The 7715-nt window shown below is 35.3% G+C and overlaps 1 pseudogene; it reads right to left on the reverse strand.

Moving 5' to 3' along the window:
- Window positions 1–248: 248 nt before the first annotated feature.
- Window positions 249–7715, reverse strand: part of LOC121037914 (NEDD8 ultimate buster 1-like) — a 186277-nt pseudogene continuing 178810 nt past the window's right edge.

The raw sequence follows: 7715 nt of genomic DNA on the forward strand, positions 1-7715 counted from the left end.
AAGGCCCATATGCACCAACTGGCTAATATTTTACAGAAGGCTTCTTAAATTTTTTTTAATGTTTATCTATTTTTGACAGAGAGAGACAGAGGATGAGCGGGGGAGGGGCAGAGAGAAAGGGAGACACAGAATCTGAAACGGGCTCCAGGCTCTGACAGAGCCTGATGCGGGGCTCAAACTCGCAGACCATGAGATCATGATCTGAGCCAAAGTTGGACGCTCAACCGACTGAGCCACTCAGGCACCCCTTACAGAGGGCTTTCTTGACGGTTGTTGGTATCAGGATCTGAATCATTTAACCAACACACCTGGTGATTGCTGAGAGCAATCCTCAGGGCCTGATAGAGAGCCATGCTTGGCTACAGTAGTAGAGTAGCCCATTCCTTTCAAAGAGTATTTTCTCCAGTTAACGTCTTTTCTTCTTTGTCCTCTTTTCTTATTTGGGCCAAGTCCTCTCTTTAGTTGCTAGTGTGGGTGGCTACCCGATCCATGTGCTTGTCACATGCCTAGTCCAAGCCAGGCTTCCTCAGCAGTAAATCCCAACTGTAACAAATTGTGAACTTGTGACAGATCAATACAGGACTGTTTAAAGTGTTGATGTGCCCTATTGAGATACTCACAAGGTTCTTCACCATTTCCATCATGATAATTTCAGACACCCAGAAGCAAGTAAGTCTTAAAAACAGTACCTTCTCTTTCCCACAATTTCCTTTATGTGGTTCAGTCTCTGATAGTTTTTCATCACAGCAATTTTAAAGGAGTTCTAGGATGACTTTATTTTTTTTTTTCCTGCAATTTCAAAGCATCCCAGTTGTTCCAAGTAGAAGTAGCTCCATGCTGTATCCAGCTGGAGCACTGCATAGTTATTCAGTTCTCTGCAACACTCAGAAAATGTGTCAGTGTCCAACAGACACAGCAAGACTACTCCATATTATTTTCTTTTCAGGAAAGCTCTGCCCTACTGATGATATCCCATAGGTAAAATAAGGGCTTTTCTTTCTGATGGACGAATTCTGGTTGCTCTGCCTGTCTGGTTAGTTGCATGTTGTTTCTGGATTTACCACCTATTCAACCCTCTCTGATAATCTTCATAGTCTATAAATCCTCCAAATTCTTCTTATTCTTTTATTTTGGCTTTATTTTCCTCTTCTTCTCCAACCTGAAGTTTATCTCACATCCTCTTCAGACTGCTTTAGTTAGATCACTATAGTTTTTACATTGTGTTACTACTCGTTCTTTAAGAGTTTCTCCTAATTGAAGTTCTTTCTCATTTATGACAATTTTGATACAGTTTTATTGAAAGCCAAAGGTTTCAGCTCTGTTAGACTTCAGTTCTCTGCTTTTAATATACAACCAGTCCTCCAACAAGTGTTTTTTTTTTGTTTTGTTTTTTTACCTTTTCTTAGTCTTGGAGGTGAAAATACTCAACTGTGGCAATTCCTATTGTCTTATAATTTTCATTTCCTGTTTCATGCTCAATTGCTTTTTAACATACTTCTTCTATTATCTTTCCTGCTTTACTTTTGCAAACTACTAGCTTGTCAGAGTCCTTAGCAAGGTCCTTCAATGCCAAACCAACCTCTTCATTTTCAACTGTATACAAAGATCCCCAAAGTTGCACTCTGTCTTCCCTTAAAAACTAGGTCAGGTTTGCTTGAATTCCGTGCCACCCTGCACCATCAGGGCTTCTGCAGCAACCCACCAAGTACCTGGATGCAGAGGCAGCCGTGGTTTGTTTTCATTACACATGAGGACCCCCGTGTTCAATGTACTTTGATTATATGCCAGTGCCTATAACAGATGTTCCATTCACTTTTGCATTTGTGTCTCATTACCTTAAAAAAATAAAATACAGTGATTTTACCTATTTGGAGAATGAGATTTCTGAAAGTTAGGAAGTTAACTGTGAAAGCTGTAAATCCAGGATTAAAGATGTTCACATACGATTTTCTAATTTCCACCAATAAGATTCTTGACTATGTTTACATTGTGGTGATTTTTCATATTTGAGGACATATGTTTGCTTTTATATGGGCAATACAAAACCAGCAGAAAGAAAAACAAAAGTTGTCCTTTAACTTCTATGTACTTGGGATTCAACCATTCCTTACTAAGTATACTGTCCTATCTGTTAAGCTTCTCTCAAAGTAGTGGGGCATAATTAAATTACCATGGTAGCAGGGAGCACGCATATATGAACAATATGAAATATATCCAGCAGGGAAATATGGGTACAAAGTAAAGTGACCCAACTGCAAATGTTTTCTCTCAAAGTAGAGCCTTGTAGGTGAGGTTTGGTAGAGGAAGCTGTTAACTTTAGTATCTATTGTCTTTACCATTTGATTGTAATAGCTCCTTGTTAGTAGGGGTTCCATCTTGTTTGCTATTGTATCAGCAGATCTCTGAATGTTAAGCTGAGCACTAAATGTTATTTCTCAAATGAGTGAATACTCAATAAGATGGATTGATAATTGACTTGTCAATATCAACAAGATCCAATCTAGGAGCCTAAATATGAGAACAAGCTCTGGTCAATGAAAGAGAGACAGTATGCTTATCATACCGGTAAAAGTTTCAGGTTAGGTCTCTAAATATAAGGGGTAATAACAGGAACTTGGCAAGGAATAAGGACAAAGCACGTGTTTAATCCTAGAAACTCTGTGCCAAAATGTGGATAAGACAGATTGATAAGGTAAAATGTAAATTTGTAATAACAGTGAATAAAAGGTTTTTCTCTAGATTCACTAAAAAATGAGTCACATTAACTAAGGTGTCTCCAAGGTATAGAAGCTTAGAAACTCTGAATAGGCCAAAATATCCCTGTTGGATGGAGGTCTGGGCAATCTGAGACATTTGGAAACATATTCTGCTTCTTTCTGTACAGGTTCAGAAACTGGTGCAAGAATGATTTGCATGCAGGAAATCTAACTTTCATGTATTGACAATGAACTACTTTATAGTTCCATTTATTCAGGGTGACTCTGAATCCAAATCTGGATATAAACATGTTGACTTGACATAATTATCAATGGCATAACTTTGTTTTCCAAAGTGTCTCAGTTTGAATGATAAATTAATTTGGACTTTATTGAAACTTTATTTTACTCATGTTTATTTTACTTATAAGACTTTGTCTGTCATATCTCCCATAAAAGAATTCAAATTTCTGGACAATGGCCATGCATTTCCCATGTAAACACAATATGTTATAGTTGATCGCACTGAACTCTCTCTTAAAATCCTGACTCTACTCCTAATGTGAGGTTGGGCAAATTATTTTAACTTTAACTTTAGTTTTATTGTCTATAAAGTAGAAATAATTATAGTACCTGGTATACAGTTTGAAAATTAAATAATATACAGTTTGACATATATGTAGAAGGCTAAGCATTGTGCTTGGAACATATACTACTTAGTAACTTCAACAGTTTAGTTATTATAATACAAGTTAATATAATATACTATAACAGATGTTATGAGTTCACAATAAAAGTTATAACTTCCAGGGAAAGGGACAGGATTGAGTTAAAAGGGGAAAGGATTGAGTTAATTAAAATTTATGGATAAAGGAAACATTTATGTCAATGCAGTGGAGGACAATCTCATGAAAATGAAAGAAACATGAATAAAATCACAAAAGAAAATGTATGTTTAATGCAGAAACTGATAGGTGATTCATTTGATAAAATTTCAGAATAAGTAAAAATGAATAAAGGGCAATAAATTGTAATAAATAATATGAGGAGTATTTACTTGGTTTTCCAGCTCTAAATAGGTCCTGCCTGAATTTGAATCTTTTTTTTTCACTAACTAGATGTATATCTTGACTAGATAAACTAGACTTTGTATGTATTATTTTTTTCATCTAGAATATGTTTCAGCAGAACATGTTTCACCTAGAATATATTTCAACTAGAATATGAAATAGTCATTAGAATATGTTGACTAATAGCTTCTATTTCATAAGGTTTTTTTGAGAGTTAAATAATTCTCATATATAACACATACATACTACAAATATACACATACACATATATATGTAATATTGCTTAAAATAGCTATTGACATGTATAAAGTGTTCATTAAATGCTAGATACTTCAGTATCAAAACTGTTAATAATATAATCAAAAGATATTGTCAAGAAATTGATGGGATGGGTTCATTGGACCTGATGTCTTTAAGCTTTAAAGGAAAGCATGCCATTACCTTAGGAGACATGAGAGGATGTGGATTCAGGCTAAAAAGATGAAATTTACGGAATAGATGGTATTAAATTTAAAGTGCTGCTGGGGCATTCAGTTACTGTTGTTCAGGTGACAAGAGTTTTATGGCTAATGGCCTTCAGAAACGATCAGAGATCGAACTACGGAGTATGCTTTAATGAAGGCTGGGATGCATGGAGACTCACAATAGAAAGCACAGTCATGGATAAAACTTGCCCAAAGCCACTGTGCCAATAGGTGGTAAATTGGGGACTCAGGGGTTAGTTTGAGAAGTGCGGAAATTTCTTTGAAACTCCATTACCTATAGAATGGTGGGATAGGGTTAGAGAATTCCTTTCTCCCCCCATCAAGAAAAGTCCCTTAATTTTTACAGAAGCTCTTAAAAAAAAATTAATGTTTATTTATTTTTTGAGAGAGACAGAGCACGAGCCAGGGAGCAGGGAGAGGAAGAGGAGGGGGGACACACAGAATCTGAAGCAGGCCCCAGGCTCTGAACTGTCAGCACAGAGCCCGACTCTGGGCTCCAACTCATGAACTGTGAGATCACAGCCAGAGCCAAAGTCTGCCTGAGCCACTTATATGCCCCTTTACAGAAGTTCTTAATTTGGTTTTGAGCATGTACAATGGATTCAGCTACAATTTATCTGTTAACACAACCAGAAAGATTTGATTCTGTGGGCCTTATACCACCTTAAAATTATTTTCAAAGACGCTAGATTTTTCTTTAATTGACTGTATTATCAATTTCTCTGGATTCTTTTTTTTCCCAAAAGTTTATTGTATTTCTCCCTTTTTCACTCCTTACCAAAGACAAAAAATATTTATTCTAAATGAAGTTACTGAGAGGAAATTATGCAGAATTTAGCAGCTTTCTCTTGGTTTTATGGGGTTCTTACGTCCTTATCCAACTAGAAGTCACAGTTATCTAGTTCTGCTTGTGACTGAGTGGTTTCATTACTGAGCTGAATAGTGTGCCCTCCAAAATTCATGTCCACCAGAAGCTGTGAATGTGACGTTATTTGTAAATGTGATCTGAGCAGATGTAAGCAAGCTAAATGAAGTCATAATACATTCAGATGGGCTCTAAATCCAATGACTGTGTCCTCATAGGGAGAGGGAGATTTGGAGAGACACAGAGATATGGAAGTAAGAGGATTATGTGAAGATGAAGACAACAATTGGAGTGATGCGGCTATAGTTGAGGAACACCAAGGATTGCTGGCCATCACCATTCACTAGGAAGAGGCAAGAAAGAATTCTTCCCTACAGCCTTCACAGAGGAATGGTCCTGCAGACATCTTGATTTCAGATTACTAGCAACTAGTACTCTACAAGAAGAGATTTCTGCTGTTTTAAGCTACCCAGCTTGTGGTAATTTGTTATGGAAACCTTATGAAACTAATCCTGGAGTGAAATATTGGGAAATTGATGTAGTCCTATGCCAAGTTCTCCAAATAGCTATAACAGGGATGCATACATATGCTTTTGTCTTCTTTTCAAATATACACTTGGGTAGGAGGATGAGGAGAAGGGGGAGCAGGTGTGTAATTTGTTCTTTCATTAAAATATCAATATAATGTTTCCTCACTAGGGAGGCCAAATTTAGGAAAATAAACTATATCAGCAATTATAAATAAACTCTGGAAAATTTGCTGAAAAGACCTTTCTAAGACTGAACAAAGAAAATTGTCAAATACTTTGGAACTATATCCTCCTAGAATTGCTTTGGTTTCTGGTTTCGAGGCTACTGTTTCAGAGTAGTAATGCCATTTATAAATATATAATGTCACTTCCCCTTAGCCTATGAGTCCCATATTTGGAAGGGCCATATGTATTATGCAGGCTGTTTTATCCCTTATCTCTTGAACAGTGTCAGACACATGAATACTATTCAATAAATACCTATTTATGTTAATGTTTTTGGGACACTAAGACAATGTTTTTTTTTTTTTCAATATATCATTGGAAAACCCAAACATACGTAGCCATGACAATGGCAACATATCTAACAGGAGAAAGAAATAGAAAATTAGGGGAAAATAATACAAATGGCCAGTAATCTACATATGTAAAAGATTTTGCTTCAAAACATTCAAAAGAATAAGCTAATAAGTTTCTATTTTCTCCCCTTGATTGTAAAAATAGGAAAAATAATGATACCTAAGAATAGACAGAGCCTGGAGAAAAAGTACTGGCCCAAGTGGTAAAAAGAAGGCCACTACATACACTACATGCTCAAATAAAATTAAAAATAAAACAAAAAAACACAAAGCAAAACACAGCTCTACCATGGCTGTTTCCAGATGGTCGCATTTTATTTTATTTGTTTGTAATGCTAATCTGTTCATCCTAAATATGATTTCATAAATATGTATATGTAGTTTTATCTTAAAACTACAAAAATAAATATGTAATTTTATCTTAAAACAACTAACGGTCCATAATACCTAATGACAATCAATTTAAACATAATAATGTTGAGTCCTAAGCAGTGCCTTACACATAGCCATTGTTTTATAAATAGTAACTGCCATTACTGCCATTGTTGTTATTGGAAAAATGATCACGGGACAGTGTGTGCTATGAGACAACACAGGACTAAAGATGGGATTTGGGGAATAAGAATGTTTAAATCTCAGACGAAAATTACATGTGTGAGAATTTACATATACCCATTAATGAGACTAAGAAAATTTTTCATTGTCTTATGTATTTTATAATTAAACATATAATGACTAAGGGTTGGATATTCTGTGAGTAAAGTGTGATCTATAAGGAAGAAGTAAATCAACAATCTTCAGAAGGGAAGGATCTGATAAAATGATCCAAATGACTTAGTAGATGAAGTCAAGTTTAGATTATTCTAACTAATGGGATGTAGCTTTAATTAAATGCCTTGAAAGTCAAGTAGCCTCTTTTAAACTAGAATGTTATCGATTTAAGTACTACTTAAATCCAATAAAGATACAGTTGGATGTTCAGGTATCTTGGTTTTACTTTGGAAAATTCTAATGTAAGGGAAAATATATATCTGGCTTAAGACCAAACTGTTAAATCTTTTAAAACCTAGAGTTAATTTTAAATTGAATAAAAATATTTGTTTTTTAAATAATCAGGTATATAAGTTATGGGTTGTAAAGTTGGTATCAGTATGCAGAGTCAAAATTAAAAAAAAGGTTCGGTAAACGACTAATGTTTGGTAAAAAGAGTTTGGTAATCACTCTTCAATTTCACTAACAACCTTTTTACCATAAACTCAATTCAATAGGCATTCATTGAGAAACTTCTACTTATATGTTTTCAGTAGTTTAGTAGGTTCTGAAAGTACAGTGTTGAGGTTAATGAAACAGTATTTTAGATCTTATGACATAAGACTAGATTAAAGTAATATCTCACTCAATCCCCCTTGAAATAATTTTTATTAAAAGTTTACAACTGAGGGGAGGAAGATGGCGGCGTAGGAGGACGCTGGGCTCACCGCGCGTCCTGCT

This window comes from Herpailurus yagouaroundi, unplaced genomic scaffold, assembly GCF_014898765.1.
Source record: "Herpailurus yagouaroundi ecotype Mexico unplaced genomic scaffold, PumYag 164, whole genome shotgun sequence".
NCBI classification, from domain to species: Eukaryota; Metazoa; Chordata; class Mammalia; order Carnivora; family Felidae; genus Herpailurus; species Herpailurus yagouaroundi.